Source organism: Sapajus apella, unplaced genomic scaffold, assembly GCF_009761245.1.
Source record: "Sapajus apella isolate SASKATOON/1434 unplaced genomic scaffold, GSC_monkey_1.0 scaffold71, whole genome shotgun sequence".
Taxonomy (NCBI): Eukaryota; Metazoa; Chordata; class Mammalia; order Primates; family Cebidae; genus Sapajus; species Sapajus apella.
Genome location: NW_022437011.1, coordinates 383,538 through 400,550, shown reverse-complemented (window position 1 = coordinate 400,550; position 17,013 = coordinate 383,538). Strand labels below are relative to the sequence as shown.

Below are 17,013 nucleotides of genomic sequence, written 5' to 3'. Positions count from 1 at the left end.
TCTGAAAGGCAAATATCAAACTTAAGTGGTGGTTAAAAAAAAAGTGCTCCGCATTCTTTCTGTTTTCTTAGTTGCTTTACAATGCTTTAAATTAAAACAAATGGGAAGATAAATATTCTTCCATATTCAGGTAAAGTGTTCCTGCTATTGTTATCCAATAATGGCCTTAAGAAATCATTAGTCCTACTACCTATGTAGTATAATGGAGAAGAGGTAAACACTAGTGACAGAACATAAAATTAGACAAGAAAGCATTCTATTTGTAAATTCTCCACAGAAAATACAAACTAGATGCATGTAGATGCACTCTAGTCTTCAACCTTAATTGTTGGCCCACTTGTATTTTCTTTTTATAAATTGAATTCATCACAAACTTTTAAAAATTTAGATTCTACAGAAAAATCCAAATTTCCAGATTGGCTAAAAAATACAATAACAGCATTGAATTTTCAAATGGTAGCAATTTTTAGGAGCTAAGTAGTTGTCCCTTTAGGTAGATTATACCCTCCTCAGGTACACTATAAACCCCTCGACAACCTTATTGTTCAAACACATTAACTCCCTAGACCTATATTCCTATGGGGCTGTAACTTTATTTGGTAATCAATACCTAATTACTACACATAACAGGCTATTTAGTTCAGTAGCAGGCCAATTAGTTCAACTCCCTAGAGGTATATACTATAGTAAACAATATTTCAGCAGCAAATAAAATAACTGAACTAGGGTTAACTTAAAAAATATAGATATTTATTTTTCATGTCAAGAAGTTCTAAACTCAAATATAGATATTTATTATTTTGTATGTTAAGAAGTTCCAAACTCAAGTTTCTTAGGTTGACTCACTCAGCAGCTAAATGATATCTCAGGCATCCAGAATATCAGCTTCCTGCTGTGCCATCCTGAGAGTGTTGCCTCGGTTCCTCTGGCTACCTTCTCCCATCATCCCGAATTGGGCAGCATGGTTCCTGGCATCACAACTGCTAACAAAGTCCAGTGTGATAAAAGGAAGGGTCTCCTTTTTTGTATCACCTTTCATCATTGATTAGATATTTCCCAAAATGTCCCCAGCAGAATTTCCCTCACTTCTCACTTTCACCTCCTATGGCTGAAATGGAAGACAAACCTTCCCTGAAGCCCATGGGTATTGTATTAGTCAGGGTTCTCCAGAGAAACAGAACTGATAGGATGCGTGTATAGATATACATAGAAAGAGATTTATTTTAAGGTATTGGCTTATGAGGTTTTGGAGTCTGGCAAGTCTAAAATCTGCAGGATGGGCTGGCAGGCTGGAGACCCAACAAGAGCTGATGCTGCAGTTCAGGGTCTAAAGCCATCTGCTGGCAGAATTTCCTCTCACTGAGAGGAGGCCAGTCTTTTGTTCCATTCGTGCATTCAACAGATTGGATGAGACCCACCCATATTATAGGGTGAAATCTGCTTTACTCAAGTTCTAGTGATTGAAATATTAATCTCATCCAAATCACTCTCACAGAAACATCAAGAATAATGCTTGGCCACATATCTGGACACCATGGCCCAGCCATGTTAACACCTGAAATTAACCACTACGCTACAGAAGACTTCATCAAAATCATGGAAGAAATGATGGGGATAGAGGAGTGGCTACAGGAGGCCAAAGATGATTTATCCCTAAAAGACACACCCATTGGTTATAGTGCTTAAATTTGAAGGCTCAATGACAATACTAAAGTAGAAAGAAAATGCTACCTTCTAAATAAAGCTCAGATAAATCAAAGTTGACACTGGCATAAGGCTTCTGATAAAGAGGTGATTTAGGTCATCTGCCCAACTTGGGAAGCTAAATTGTCTTCAAAAACAAGTCTTGAAATTTTCTTTTATTATATGGAGGTTGATTCATTGCCCATTTTACAAAATCTTTCTTCAAACACAATGAAAATTAAATGACAGTGCATTTCATCATTTGCTAGTGCCACCAGGAGACTTAGGTTCAGTTTCACTGAGTAATCACATTCACTCTAATTGTTGTATTACCCTACTAAGAGCATTTGAGAGGCAGCATAGGATAGTAGTTAAAGTACAGATTGTGAAACCAAATCTCTGGGACTTTGATTCTAGTTTGCACTTAACAAATGAGTAAGCTTGAGAAAGTTATTTGGCCTCTCTGCTTCAATTTTCTCATAAAAATATTGTGTATTAATGTAAAATAAGTGAACACAGAAGCATTTAGAACACAGCCTAACACTTTTGTATAAAATGTGTTTCATACTATCTCCTGTATAAAACTTTTACTTTGTAAATTGGGCTATACTTATTATTTAAAGCAACATCACAATCTTCTAGTCTCTCCAGAGACTGAACCCTCATTTGTCTTTGGGTGCAGAGAAAAGAGAGCTGTCTCAAGATGAACAGGTGACTATACACAGGAAAGTGAAGTAACTGCCTTTAGAGAGCAAAGGGAGCAAGTTTTTAAGAGGAATAGAAGCTGCAGGCAATTGATGTGGGAGACAAAATAATCCTTTGGTTCCAAAAATGAATTAAAAATAAAGAACGGTTTTAGCACCCAAACAGCAAAGAAACTAAAAATGATTTCTTAAAATTATGCATTTGTTATTTACTGCTGCACAACATTACAACAAACATAGTGCTTATAACAGGACACTTTTATTATCTCACAATTTCTGCAGGCCAGGAGTACAGGAATGACTTGGCTGGGCCCTCTGCTGCAGGATCTCACAGGGCTTCGAGACAGGTGTCAGCCAGGGCTGCAGTCTCATCTGAAGCTCAAGAGGGAAATGATCTTTCTCAGCTTATGTGGTTGTTGGCAACATTTCAGTATCTTGTGCTACCACAGTGAGGGCCTTCATTGCTTGTTAGTTGTCTGCTAGAGGTTGCTGTCCCCTTGCCATGTGGCTTCTCTGCAAGGCAGCTCACAATATGGCATCATGCTTCTTCAAAGCCAGTAAAGGAGACACTTTGAAAGCCCTAGCAAGATGAGAGGTACAATCTTATGTAAGTACTTGCCTATCATCACATATGTCTTGTCACGTTGGCTGTATTCTCTTGGATAGAGGTCATGGGTCCTGAAGAGGAAAGGTTTACATAGAGCATGAATACCAGGAGACAAGGATCATGGGGCACCATAGAGTCTACCTGCCTCAGATATTTAAAGCTTTCTTCTCTTCAACAATTCAATTACATAAGGGTCATGTTGCCATTTCTTCTTGGCCACCAGGAAGCCCAGAGTCAAATTTTTGATTCAGCTTTAGTGATGCATATAAGGCCAAATAGTCTGTATATCTGCAGTGAAAATATCCCCCTGATATTGACCTTTCTTGTAAACAGACGTTTACTGTACTGTTGTCATTAATGTATACCCTTTTTATCCATTTATTTTAAAATGTTTCTATAATTTTGTAAATATTCTGTAGCATGAGTTATGGAATAAATAAGTATATCACAGGGTTCTGTTAAAAAGAGTAGCTCGGCTTCGGAAAGCTGTGACATCACAATGCTTTGTCACCTTTTTTGGTTTTCTTCATTGGAATTCCAGATATCCCCTACATGAAAACAGGTTTCCACCCGTCACCTAGATGCCACTACTGATCACCCTAATTAAAGCACAAATCATCCTATTCAATTACTTTACTAAATCAGTAACATTTTCATTTAATCAACAAAAATTTCCCCTTCTATTTGACTTATAAAAGTACTCTCCTAACACCTAAGCTAAGAAAATCAATGTCAAAAATATGATGCTGGCTGGGCGTGGTGGCTCACGCCTGTAATCCCAGCACTTTGGGAGACTGAGGAGGGTGGATCACAAGGTCAGGAGATCAAGACCATCTGGGCCGACATGGTGAACCCTGGTCTCTACTAAAAATACCAAAAGAAATTAGCTGGGCGTGGCAGCGCATGCCTGTAGTCCCAGCTACTCGGGAGGCTGAGGCAGGATAATTGCTTGAACCCAGGAGGCGGAGATTGCAGTGAGCCAAGATCGCGCCACTGCACTACAGCCTGGGTGACAGTGTGAGACTCCGTCTCAAAAAAAAAAAAAATGGGACTAGAATGATGCTATCACAATTTAGAATTCATATGAAAAGTGAGTTGTAGTATGGATGCTATAAGCATGTGCATAAAGCAGGAAGGGAAGGGAAATGATACCGTTTTAGATAAACATTACTTTGAACTAACTTCCATGACATATGAAGCATTTTAGAATTTCTTAATTTTTGCCAATATTAGTATATCATCTTTTAAAGTACTTTTGTGTTAACTTTATCAAGCATTTTTTAAAAATTTTATTTTATAAAGCATATTTTTACCTCATGCTCTCCATGTGTTTTATTCAAATCATAAGACTAAAACAAAAGAATAACATCTTTCAAGTCACCTATCATTTTTCTGTCAACTCTTTTCAGCAGCTTTTGTTTCCTGGTGAGTAATAATTTCATGCAACAAGGAAATGAGAAAAACTTAGAGATACTTTCTACATTTTTCTCAGCTTTCTAAAAAAAATTAACACACTAATTCTTTTCTGCTGTTAACTTTACTTACTCATAGAATTAAATTATACTCCTTGATGTTCAGTGTAAGTAAGAGCTGTGTTTGATAATGGTGATTACAATCTTCTCTAGGGAGATTAGTCAGTTGTATGCATTGTTTAACCTCACTTTACACCAAGGTAGATTAAATTCTCTTGTTTTTGGTAAATGACAGTTTCTTAATAGACAACAACCCACTTCCTAAGGCCACATGTGATGCAAGCACTCTAATTCATAACAGGGTAGCTGGTCCAACACTCAGTAGTATGCAGGGAATGTTCTTTAGAGTGGCCCTGTAATTTTAAGAGGGAAGAGTTATGTGGATAATAAATCTAGATTCTTTTTTTTTTTTTTTTTTTTTCACCTACTGGTCAATAAAAAACATTTTTTGAACCACTAGACTCCTAGTCCAGTGCTCTTCAGGACCCTGGAGGACCCTCTGCAATTCGGTCTGAGACTCCAGTCAGCAGCTGGAACCTTCTCGTCCAGGAGACTGTCCAGATGAGGGGCTTAGTGGTGAGGGCAGACCCCGTCAGCCCACTTGCCAAACTGCAATGCCACCACCATCCTGTGGTCCAGAGACACAGAAGAGGCAGGATGGTTCTGGGGTGCAGTGCTCACGGGTGGGGCAGGACGGGGCCCGGTCAGCCGTGTCCATCTTTTTTTTTTTTTTTAGACAGAGTCTTGCTCTGTTGCCCAGGCTGGAGTGCAGTGGCATAATCTCAGCTCACTGCAACCTTCGCCTCCCAGGTTTAAGCGATTCTCTGGCCTCAGCTTCCTGAGTAGTGGGGATTATAGGCATCTGCCACTATGCCTGGCTAATTTTTGTATTTTAGTAGAGAAGGGGCATCTCACCATGTTGGCCAGGCTCCCGAACTCCCGGCCTCAAGTGATCCACCCACCTTGGCCTCCCAAAGTGCTGGAATTACAGATGTGAGCCACCGTGTCTGGTCCATCTTGTTTGTTTGTTTGTTTTGAGATGGGGTCTCCCTCTGTTGCCCAGGCTGGAGTGCAGTGGCATGGTCTCAGCTCACTGCAACCTCTGCCTCCTGGGTTCAAGCAATTCTCTGCCTCAGCCTCCTGAGTAGCTGGGATTACAGGCGCCCACCACCACACCTGGCTAATTTTTTATATTTTTGGTAGAGATGGGGTTTCACTATCTTGGCGAGGTTGGTCTTGAACTCCTGACCTCATGATCCACCTGCCTTGGCCTCCCAAAGTGCTGGGATTACAGGTGTGAGCCACCGCGCCCGGCCCCATCTTAGGTTTTTAATAAATAGTTCTTGCTATTAATTTAAGAAAGATGTTCAGAAAAAAAAAAAAAAGTTCTTGCTGCTGCTCAGGCTGGTGAGGGTGGGGCCATGGGGCCCAGGCTTCCCAAGCTCGAGGGGTATGGGGTGCCCCCTTCTCATGCCAGTTCAGGCTCTGGCTCAGTCTCAGCCTCATCACCCTTGGCATCCGGCTCCTGCCACCAGTCAGCATAGATGCTCTTCTCGTAGTCACCCTCCCCCTCAAACTCGGTGTCAGATGGGGCGTCCTCCGGCTCGAGGGGTGGTTCTGTCTCCTCCAGTTCCATCTCATCATCTGACTGCAGGTACATGTGGGTGAACTCCAGCAGCTCCCGCAGCTCGGAGGTCTGGTTGTGTTAGAGCATGGCCTCCTCCCGGGGCTGGAAGTCCTCCTCTTCCAGGCCCCAGAGAGCCCGGTGGAAGCGGTAATACACCAGGTTCTGCTGCACGACGCTGTCCTTGGGGTCGAAGAGCATGTACCTGGCGGCGCTGCGGGCAGCCTGGCGCACATCATTCAACTTGTAGTAGGCAAACTGCAGGTAGTGGTACATGGTGGCCACGAACTTGTCCACGAAGTAGCCGCCCACATTGGGGGTCAGATTGGCCTCACAGTCCACCTTGCACTGCAGGGACTCTGCAAAGAGATCTGCGATGGCCGGGTAGAAGTCCCTGAAGTCCACCTGCTCGTGGGCCCCTTCACAGCCGGCCAGACACCGGGCAAAGACCGCCAGGTACTCTGCCAAGGCCCGCTCCATGTCCTCCGTGCTGCTGCGGTAATCCCCGCTGTTGCAGAGCTTCACAGCCCGGAGGAACACAGCCTCGTAGGGCTGGGCCTCTAGGTCCATGAGGGACTCGTCGGCGACGTCGAGCATCCCCCGGTAGCAGCTGAGATACTTGGCGGTCAGCTCGTGCTTCGGGTTCCTCTGGAGGAAGGTGTAGGCCGCCGCCACCGCCTCCTGCAGCCGGTTAGCCTTGAAAGCGCGTAGTGCAGGTACTGGTAGGGCAGGCGGCTCTGGAAGTCGCGCAGCAGCTACCGCGGCGGGTAGGGCGCCTGGAAGGCGGGCGGCGTCCGCTTGCAGCGCTGCAGGCAGGCGGCGCGCTCCGGGACGCGGCCGAAGAGCCGCAGCTAGCGGGCCCACTCGTCCGCGCGGCCGCCGTCGGGACCGGGCGTGGGCGCGGGCGCGGGCCCGCCGCAGTGGGCGTGGCAGAAGGCCTCGCTGTCGCGCACAGCCGGCGCAGCCGCAGTGCCGCCTCCAGGTAGCGCGCGCTCTCGCGCCAGCTCTCGCCCTGGTACTGCTCCAGCGCGTGCCCGCAGGCGGCGGCCGGCGGCATCAGGTCCTCGGGCGGGAAGCCCCGGAAGCTGTGCTTCTCCTGCTGCGCCCCGACGCTGCCCAGCAGCAGCCACAGCAGCCCCCACGCCGCCCGAGCCAGGCCCGCCACGCCGCCCGAGCCAGGCCCGCCGCGCCGCCGGCTCTCCCGAGCTGAGCTGGCCGCTAGATTCTTTTTAAAGAGGAGAAAGGACACCACAGTGCTGCCTCAGAGGGCCAGGAACAGTGTGGGCAAGAGGGCCAGTCTACAATAAGCCCAGACATGCCTGCTTGGGAGAGTTAATCTCGCTTCCTGCACTTCACGTGGGACTATTTGTCAGCAGATTGGTTTCTGTACATTATAACTCTCATATTCAGGAAGAAGAGAATTGGCCAAACCAGTAATATAAATGCGTTGTATTCTCTGCCCTCCCTCTTTATGATTAATTCTACCGGTGGTACAAATGTGCATGAATGAATGAATGTCAGTGTGTTTTCTGCCCTGAACATTTCCTGCTGCCTTTAGTTCAGCCCTGCTGACATTTATTACAAATAATAGCTAAATATTCCTGATTTAATAGCTGCAGTGGCCCCACATCTGAAGGTGATGTCTGTAATAAAAGCACACAAGATGAGCTTATAACAAAATTAATCAGATTGTGTTTGCACACATAATAGATAAGCCTCACAGATATACCCACAAAATGTAATGGTTGTTTTTTAAATGCAGCTGCTTGAAGTCACAGTTCAAGAACATATTGGTTGCTTTACTTCCTTTTCATTTCTCTTCTTTCTTTATCTTCCTCAAGTACTCAAGGCCTCTGCACATGATCAAGTTGAATATTATTCCGTTTTCTCATCTGGAAAAATGGGACACCTAAACACAGAAGACTGACTGTGTCCTTTTATTCATCTTTTGTTGCTACTTCCAAACAAAGGCCATTGTCCCCTGATAAATTCCATTTGCTGCCTCTTATTCAAAGGTAGTTTATACACCAGCTATGGCGATTCTCACACAAGGCGGTTACTGGCAAAGATACAAATAACTTTCAAAATTCTTTCAACCTGTTGACCCAAGTGTCCCTTCTGAAAGATATAAACTCACCTCCCACACCTTTTACAATTGATAAAGGAGACTATAAAACCTGAGATTACAAAAACAAGGCACACAGTGCCTACTAAAGGCAGGGTTTTAAAGCCTTTGGGAATAAAAGATTCTTTCTCTTTATCCTACTCAAACTTCACAAGCCACCATATAAAAATTGAAGGTCAAAACAGCGTTGTCTTTACCTTGACATTTAAACACTTAGGAATTTTACTTAGTTGGCATTAATTGTAAATAGCTTTATGAAAATGCAACTCTTTAAATATTTTTCAAGTTTTCTTTCCAGAGTAGACTGTGCAGAAAATTGTACTTAGAGGTGATTACAAACACTGAATGTTTTAAAAAAACATTCCATTGAAACTATCTGATTGGCAGACACTTCCTGTGGTGCATAAACTATTTGACACTTGAGAGCAAAAGCCTTAATCACAAATTGTGTTAAAATCTTTTACAGTATGAACCAAAAAAAAAAACAAACCCAAAAACATAACATGAAGCTTAAGCATCCTGGACTTAGGCAGGGCTAGGACTAGGCTATTTTTCTGGATGTCCAACATCATGTCCTACTCACAGATCCACCTTAGGATGCCCCATGTCATAGCTTCCAACTTGTGTCCTCCTCTCATCCTCCTCTGATCCATCTGACAGGCCATAAGGCAGTTAATAGGAGTCTAGGGTCACTGGGGCTTCTTCTGAAATTCTGCCTTTGAACTTCTGCCGCTAATATCTGAGCACCCGAGTATCCAACAATGGTTCCATGTGAATCAAAATAACAGAAAGATTCAAGATAAATTGTATTACTTTTATATTGAGAAAGAAATGTGAACTACCTACCTTATCACCTTGCTTGGCATAGACTCTCAATCAGATTTTGTTTGTTCATTGTGACCTTCAAGGGAAGCAGAAAGGTAGGTATAATGTCTTTACATTGACCAGGCATTTCCACATGAATCTTAGATTTAGAGAATGTTAGACCTAGGAAAAAATTACAGAGATCATTGTCTTTCTACAGATGAAGACACTGAAGCCCAGGAATTTGAAGTGACTTGCCAAAAGTCCCATCACGAACTGGGTCATCGTTTTTACTGTACTCCCTGTCTTAAGCCCTGGAAAAGTGCTTCCTCCATCACACTATTCCCCATTCAGTTCATCTTATTTGTTCTCTTCTGGTTCAGGACAACAAATCATTGTTACTTGCTTCCTCTGTCCTGAGCTGCAAAGTTTAATCAATGGGTTTTCTGGATTCTCAATCTATTAGATGCATTTGGCAAAATTATGGCCCATGTCTGGTTTTGTCTCTGTGGTAATGTGGTTCAGAATAAACTCGATGGTGCCATTGGCTTTTAGCATATCCTTTTCCCCTAAGAATAAGAAACCTTACTCAGAATGAAAAAAGAATGACTTTCTATGCATTTCTTCATTGCTAATTGTGACCTTTCCATGGCTAATCATTAGTAGCCAGGGATTTCGGTTGCTAAACTTCACATCTTTGTACTATTTTTCTCCCACTTTCATCTCTAGCAGTTCTGCTCCTTCCAGAGATCCAGTTCATATGTGTAGTACACTGTGTTAAGCCTCCCTGTCTTCCACCGCTGGCCTTCACATATATTCAACTTCACCTAAATGTTCATTATGGTTCTAGGTGCGTCTTACAGAAATCTGCTTTAGCATCTGTACCCTTCCTATGCCCTGGGCTGGAAATGCCATTTCCCTAGAGTATTTCCGTTCTGTTCAGATACTATCTCTTCTTTGAACCTTTTTCTAAATACCAAGCCATGTCCACTTTATTTCTACTCCAAACACCTAATGCCCTTCTTGTCACTTCTGTTTTCATAGCACTTATATAGGGGCCTCCCTGTATTACGGTTATGTGCACCAGGGGCTCTAGACCATGTATTTTATAATTCACCTTTATACTGCACACCACACAGCACAGGGCCTTACTCTTCACTGGAGAAAATAATTATAGAGATAAATAGATAATTAATATTTATTACCCAGAAGCCATATCATTTAACCCTTCTCAAAAATATATCTTGTATCATAAAAACAATACATATTTGTAGTTCCATATTAACTAAAAAGAAGCTTAAAGTACTTCAGTGTCCTAGCAGCTATATGAAAACTGGAGAGAAAGCACAATTAATTTTATACTCCGCCATACACTCTATCTAGCAGAAGTGGTGTGCCTAAAACCAGGAGGTTAAATGAGGGACGCAGGAATCATAGGCAGGTAACCTAAGGACTGACTCAGCCAAGGAGCACATGCAGTCTGGTGTGGTAGACAGTCACCTAGCAGTACTGCTTTTGTTGAATACACACATCAGGTCAGCTAGAAGGCCAACATGCTATCCGTTACAGCACAGAGAGAGCATACAGGTCTGATCTGAGGTACCCTCAGTTGAGAGTGGACCAAAAAGAGAACCAACACCCCAACTCTCCTTCCAAACATCGCTAGCTGGTTGGTCCCAAAGAAGCCAGGAGGTCAGGTAGTAAAAACGGACAAGCATTCAGATGCTTCAAAGTCTAGTATCTACAGGCAGGGTCAGAATTCTGGAGAAATTCTAAGGAGCTGAGATTATTCCAGCAAAAGAATCAAAAAAATCACACTGCAACAATTTCTAAAGTTTAGGTGACGAAAACTCTGCACCCCGGCAACAGATCAAATTTCGATAGGCAAATAACAAAGAAAGAGAAAAGAACACTGCCATTAGACAAAAGGAAAAGTTGTGCAACCAGGGCTCAGAAGCAAGTTGTGTTGGGCATGGAGTCTGTCTTTATTCTCAGCGTTTTCCTTAGTTGCACATGATAGAAATGCAGGTGCTACAGAGGACCCACGAACCCTTACACCCTCTGTAGAATCAGTTATTACTCTCATATTTAGCCAAGAAACTACTGACTTGGACAGTAAACAATGCGCAGGACTTTTTCAGAGGCAATTCACCTTCCTGTAAAGCAGTTATCCAAACTCATGCTTCTCAAACTTTAGTGTGCTTATGGATCCCCTGGAGGTCTGATTACATTGCCGGTCTGATTCAGTCAGGCTAAAAGGGACCTGAAATTCTGCACTGCGGGCAAGCACTCATGCTGCATGCTGGTTCGTAGGCCAGAATTTCAGTAAGGAGGCCCTAAACAACCAAAACTGGAGCTTGACCTATAGAACAGTCATATTTTAAAATCATAGCCTAATATTTAAATTAAGTAATATACATACATTTAACACATACTGTATAATGTAAATGTTATATTATCTGCAAAAATACATTACTTCAGACCTCAGACTATATATCATTACATTCCCTTGCCACCACATAACAAAAACTTTGACTCATTTGTTTTCCTTATTTATCTCTTGCCTCTGTCTGCTTACATTCGTCTTAACAGGTTCCAAATGAGAAATATTCACTTCACATGTTTTAATTACCTGAAGTCTTCTTTGTTTTATTGAATATCAACAGCAAAGTAGCATTTTGTGTTAACCTTTCAAAATGTCCAACTTAATTTATGAATACAATATTTTTTCAGCTCAGTGTGTATAGATGATGCATAGTGTTTCACACTGCCTTCATGAAAAGACCATTTTGATTGTAATTACCCCGCAGAAATGTGCCTGGGATGGAGAACTGTGAGAGTTCATGAACAGAACTGCCCACAGTTTGTTGGAAGACCTCATGGCATCTACAAAGCAATTGTATCTGTGGTATATAAGGCATTCTCTCAACTGCTGGGGAAATTTGTTTTGACTTCACATTAGGATTAAATCAGTTATGCAATATTCCAGAATGCTTCCCTTTATTTTATTTTATTTTATTTTATTTTATTTTATTTTATTTATTTTTTCCTACAGAGTCTCACTCTGTTGCCCAGGCTGGAGTGCAGTGGTGCAATCTTGGCTCACTACAACCTCTGCCTCCTCCTCAGCCTCCTGAGTAGCTGGGACTACAGGTGCACACCACCACACCTGGCTAATGTTTTATATTTTTAGCAGAGATGGTGTTTCACCGTGTTAGCCAGGATGCTCTCAATCTCCTGACCTCGTGATTTGGCTGCCTCAGCCTCCCAAAGTGCTGGGATTAGAGGCATGATCCATTGCACCCAGCCCGTGTTTCCAGTTTTTATAACATTAGAATGTGATGGACTTATCGGTACCAGTTCCCAGGAACGGGGTAAGCAGAACACTTTCTTTTTGTTTTTAATTATCTTTTTTTTGGCTGGGCGTAGTGGCTCATAGCAACATAGCAAAACCTAAAACCAAAATGTAATTTGAAATTCAAGAAAGAGGTGTAGAAAATAAGTCACCAATTTCTCAAAAAACACATTTCTTAGATTATTTAATATTTTACTATTTAATATTTAACATGTAATATTGTAAAAGTAGTTTATATATTAATATTTATGACACATAAAATTGCATTATTTTGTCCATAGCACCTCTCGATGATAAATCTCCTTAACCACAAAGACATAATGTTTTCCCCATAATTTCATTTTTTGAACACATTGATTTATGTTTTCCTCCTAGATTTTCTTGTAAGAAGGCCTGATTTGGATACTTCCTAGAACGTACATAAAGGAAGACTTGGTCATATGTTGGATCTAAAGATTCAAAGAATGGGAGTCATGACTCAAAGTAGATATTTTGATAAATGTGAAGAAGTGAGATTCAATGAAGGTGATAAAAAATGGAAGAAGTTACCCAAAGTGTGCAGATATAGCTATACTTAAGACACACAAATAGACCTTAAGCCAAAAAAAAAAAAAAACCCCACAAAAATAGGCAATAAAGGCCACTACAAAATAGTAGAAGGATCAATTCAGCAAGAAGGTAGAACAACTGTAAACATAAATGCACCTGGCACAGGAGCACCAGTTACTAACGGAAGTGTCATTCAAGCCAAAGACAGAGATAGGCCCCAAGACAATACCAGATGGGACTTCAACACCCCCGTCAGCAATGGACACATCCTCTAGGCAGAAAGCCAACAAAGATATATCAGACTTTAAACTCCAGTATAGACCAAATGGACCTCACAGATAAGTAGAGGAAATTTCATCAACCAACTGTGGATACACATTCTTCTCATCCGCTCAGAAAACATTCTCCAGGAAAGACAACACTAGGCACAAAACAAATCTCAAAAAGTTTTTTAAAAATGGAAATCAAGGCCAGGCATGGTGGCTTATGCCTGCAGTCCCAACACTTTGGGAAACTGAGGTGGGTGGATCACATGAGGTCAGGAGATCAAGACCAGCCTGGCCAACAAGGTGAAATCCTGTCTATACTAAAAGTAAAAAATTAGCCAGATGTGGTGGTTCACTCCTGTAATCATAGCTACTTGGGAGGCTGAGGCATGAGAATGGCTCAAACCTGGGAAGCAGAGGTTGCAGTGAGCCCAGATTGCTCCAATAAACTCCAGCCTAGGGGTGACAGAGTGAAATCCTGTCTCAAAAGAAAAAAAATAGGCAGGGTGCAGTTGCTGACGCTTATAATCCCAGCACTTAGGGAGGTCAAGGCAGGTGGATCAATTGAGGTCGGGTGTTCAAGACCAGCCTGACCAATATGATGAAACGCCATCTCTACTAAAAATACAAAAAACTAGCTGGGTGTGGTGGAGGGTGCCTGGAATCCCAGCTACTAGGGAAGCTGAGTCTGGAGAATTGCTTGAACCTAGGAGGTGGAGTTTGCAGTGAGCTGAGATCCTGCCACTGCACTCCAGCCTGCTTGGGTGACAGAGCCACACTCCATCTCAAAAACAAAACAAAACAAAACCAACCAACCAAAAAAACTACATTAAGTACTTTTTTTTTTTTTTGAGACGGAGTTTCGCTCTTGTTACCCAGGCTGGAGTGCAATGGCGTGATCTCGGCTCACCGCAACCTCCGCCTCCTGGGTTCAGGCAATTCTCCTGCCTCAGCCTCCTGAGTAGCTGGTATTACAGGCACGCGCCACCATGCCCAGCTAATTTTTTGTATTTTTAGTAGAGACGGGGTTTCACCATGTTGACCGGGATGGTCTCGATCTCTTGACCTTGTGATCCACCCACCTTGGCCTCCCAAAGTGCTGGGATTACAGGCTTGAGCCATGGCGCCCGGCCTTACATTAAGTACTTTTTAAGACCAAAATGGCATAAAACTCACAGTCAATAACAAAAGAAATGTAGGAAACTTGCCAAGCTAATGGCATTATAATAACATGATCCTGGATGACCATTAGAAATCAGTGAAGAAATCAAAAAAGAAAGTAAAAACCTTTCTTGGAAAATAAAAAGGAAAAAAACAAACAAAAAAATCCCATGGGATACAGCAAAAGCAGTACTAAGAGGGATAAATGCCTATATCACAAAGTAGAAAGATTTCGCCTGAATAACCTAATAATGTACCTCAAGAATCAAGGAAAACAAAACCCAAAATTAGAAGAAGGAAAGAAATAATAAAGATCAGATCAGAAACAAGCAAATAGTTAAAAAAACAAAACACAAAAGTTTAATGAAGCAAGGGCTGGGCTTGGTGGCTCATGCCAGCAATCTGAACATTTTGGGAGGCCAAGGTGGAAAGCTTACTTGAGGTCAGCAGTTCGAGACCAGCCTGGCCAGCATGATTAAACCCTGTCTCTACTAAAAATACAAAAGTTAGCCAGGTGTGGTGGTGCACGCCTATAATTCCAGCTACTTGGGAGGCTGAGACAGGAGAATTGCTTAATCTCAGGAGACAGAGGTCACAGTGAGCTGAAATTGCACCATCGCACCCTAGCCTGGAGGACAGAGTGAGACTGTCTCAAGAAAAAAGAAAATCAATTAAACAAGAAGTTGGATTTTTTCAAAAAGTTAGACAAAATTGCAGTAGGAAGAAGTAGAAAGCCTACACAGAACAATAAAGAGTAACAAATTTTAATCAGTAATAAGGATTCCCAGCAAAGAAAGCCCAGCCCTTATGTCTTCATTGCTGAATGCTACCAAATACTATACAAAATCTACACCCATTCCTAGACTATTCCAAAATGTTAAAGTGTAGGAAATTCTTCATAATGCATTCTACAAGGCAAGCATTATCCTGATTAAAAAGGAAAAAATAAAAACAGACAAGGACATATTAAAAATAGATAACTGCATGCCAATATCCCTGATGAACATAGATGCAAAATCACCAAGAAAATAATACCAAACAGAATCCATCAACATATCAAAAAGATAGCAAACCATGGGCCAGGCACAGTGGCTCAGCACTTTGGGAGGCTGAGGAGGCTGGATTATTTGAGGTCAGGAGTTTGAGACCAGCCTGACCAACATGATGAAACCCACCTCTAATAAAAAAAAAAAAAAATAGGTGGGCATGGTGGCACACGCCTGTAGCCCATGCTACTTGGGAGGCTGAGGAAGAAGAATATATTGAACCCAGGAGACACAGGTTGCAGTAAGCTGAGATCACACCACTGCACTCCAACCTGGGTGTGACAGAGCGAGACTCTGTCTCAAAAGAACAACAACAACCACACACACACACACAAAAAGCCATGATCAAGTGGAATTTATTTCAAGGATGCAAGGATGAGTACACATTTACAGCCAAATCATTTTCTTTTTCTTTTTTTGAGATGGAGTCTCACTCTGTTGCCCAGGCTGGAGTGCAATGGCACGATCTTGGCTCCCTGCAAACTCTGCCTCCTGGGTTCAAGTAATCTTCCTGTCTCAGCCTCCCAAGTAGTTGGGATTACAGGTGCCCACCATCATGCCCAGATAATTTTTGTATTTTTAGTAGAGACGGGGCTTTGCTATGTTGGCCAGGCTGGTCTCAAACTCCTGACCTCAGGTGACCTGACTGACTAGGCTTCCCAAAGTGCTGGGATTACAGGTGTGAGCCACCACGACTGGCCACAGCCATTTTCAACAAAGACAATAAGAACATACACTGGGAAAAGGCAGTTTCTTTAATTAATAAATGATGAGGGGAAAATAGAATATTTGAAGGCAGAGGAAAAAAACTAGGCCATAAGCAAAACTCCAATCAAACTGGATTAAAGACTTTAATGGAGGATCCTAAAGTGTAAAACCACTAGAAGAAAACACTGAGAAATTCCTCTGGACATTGGTCTGAGCTGGGCTGAGATTCTGGGTAAGATCTCAAAAGCATAGGCAACAAAATCAAAAACACACAAAAGAGACCTAAACAAGTTATAAAGTCTCTGCACAGCAAAGAAACAGTCAACAGAGTGAAGAGATGACCTACAGAGTGGGAAAAAATATTTGCAAACCATCCATTCCATGAGGAGTTAATATCCAGAATACATAAGAAACTCCAGTCAACAGCAAAACCAAATCATCTCATTAGAAATGGGCAATGGGGACAGATCCAAGATGGCCAATTAGGAGCAGCTCAGGATTGCAGCTCCCAGCGAAAGCAGTGTGAGTGAACACCACATTTCCAGTTGGATTTTTATTGGCCACAGACCAGGAGATTCCCAGGCGGAGGAGCCCCACGGGTCAGTAGTGTGGCTGTTTTGGCTGGAGTGGTGGTTCTCTGTACAAAATACACAGGTCTGGGCACCTTTTTAGCTGGCAATTGGAGCTCCTGGGAGACAGAGTTGCCCATTCAACTGATAAAAAAGGGGACTGAAACAGGGAGCCAGGCCAGCAGATTCCTGGGCAAAAAAGTGCCACGAATCTCAGAGTGGCTGTTTCAGCCAGCACAGTGGGTCACCACATGGGAAATCACACAGATCCTGGCACCTTTTCAACAGGAACACCTGGGAGACAGAGTTGCCTGTTCAACTGAAAAAAAAAAAAAAAAAA

General features: G+C 42.5%; 1 pseudogene across 1 annotated transcript in view; it reads right to left on the bottom strand.

The window, feature by feature from the left end:
• Nucleotides 1-5,775: 5,775 nt before the first annotated feature.
• Nucleotides 5,776-17,013, bottom strand: part of LOC116531601 — a 28,692-nt pseudogene continuing 17,454 nt past the window's right edge. Inside the window, exon 5 of the transcript XR_004260488.1 lies at nt 5,776-7,346. The product of XR_004260488.1 is annotated as an endoplasmic reticulum protein SC65-like (transcript). The remainder of the gene's footprint in view (nt 7,347-17,013) is intronic.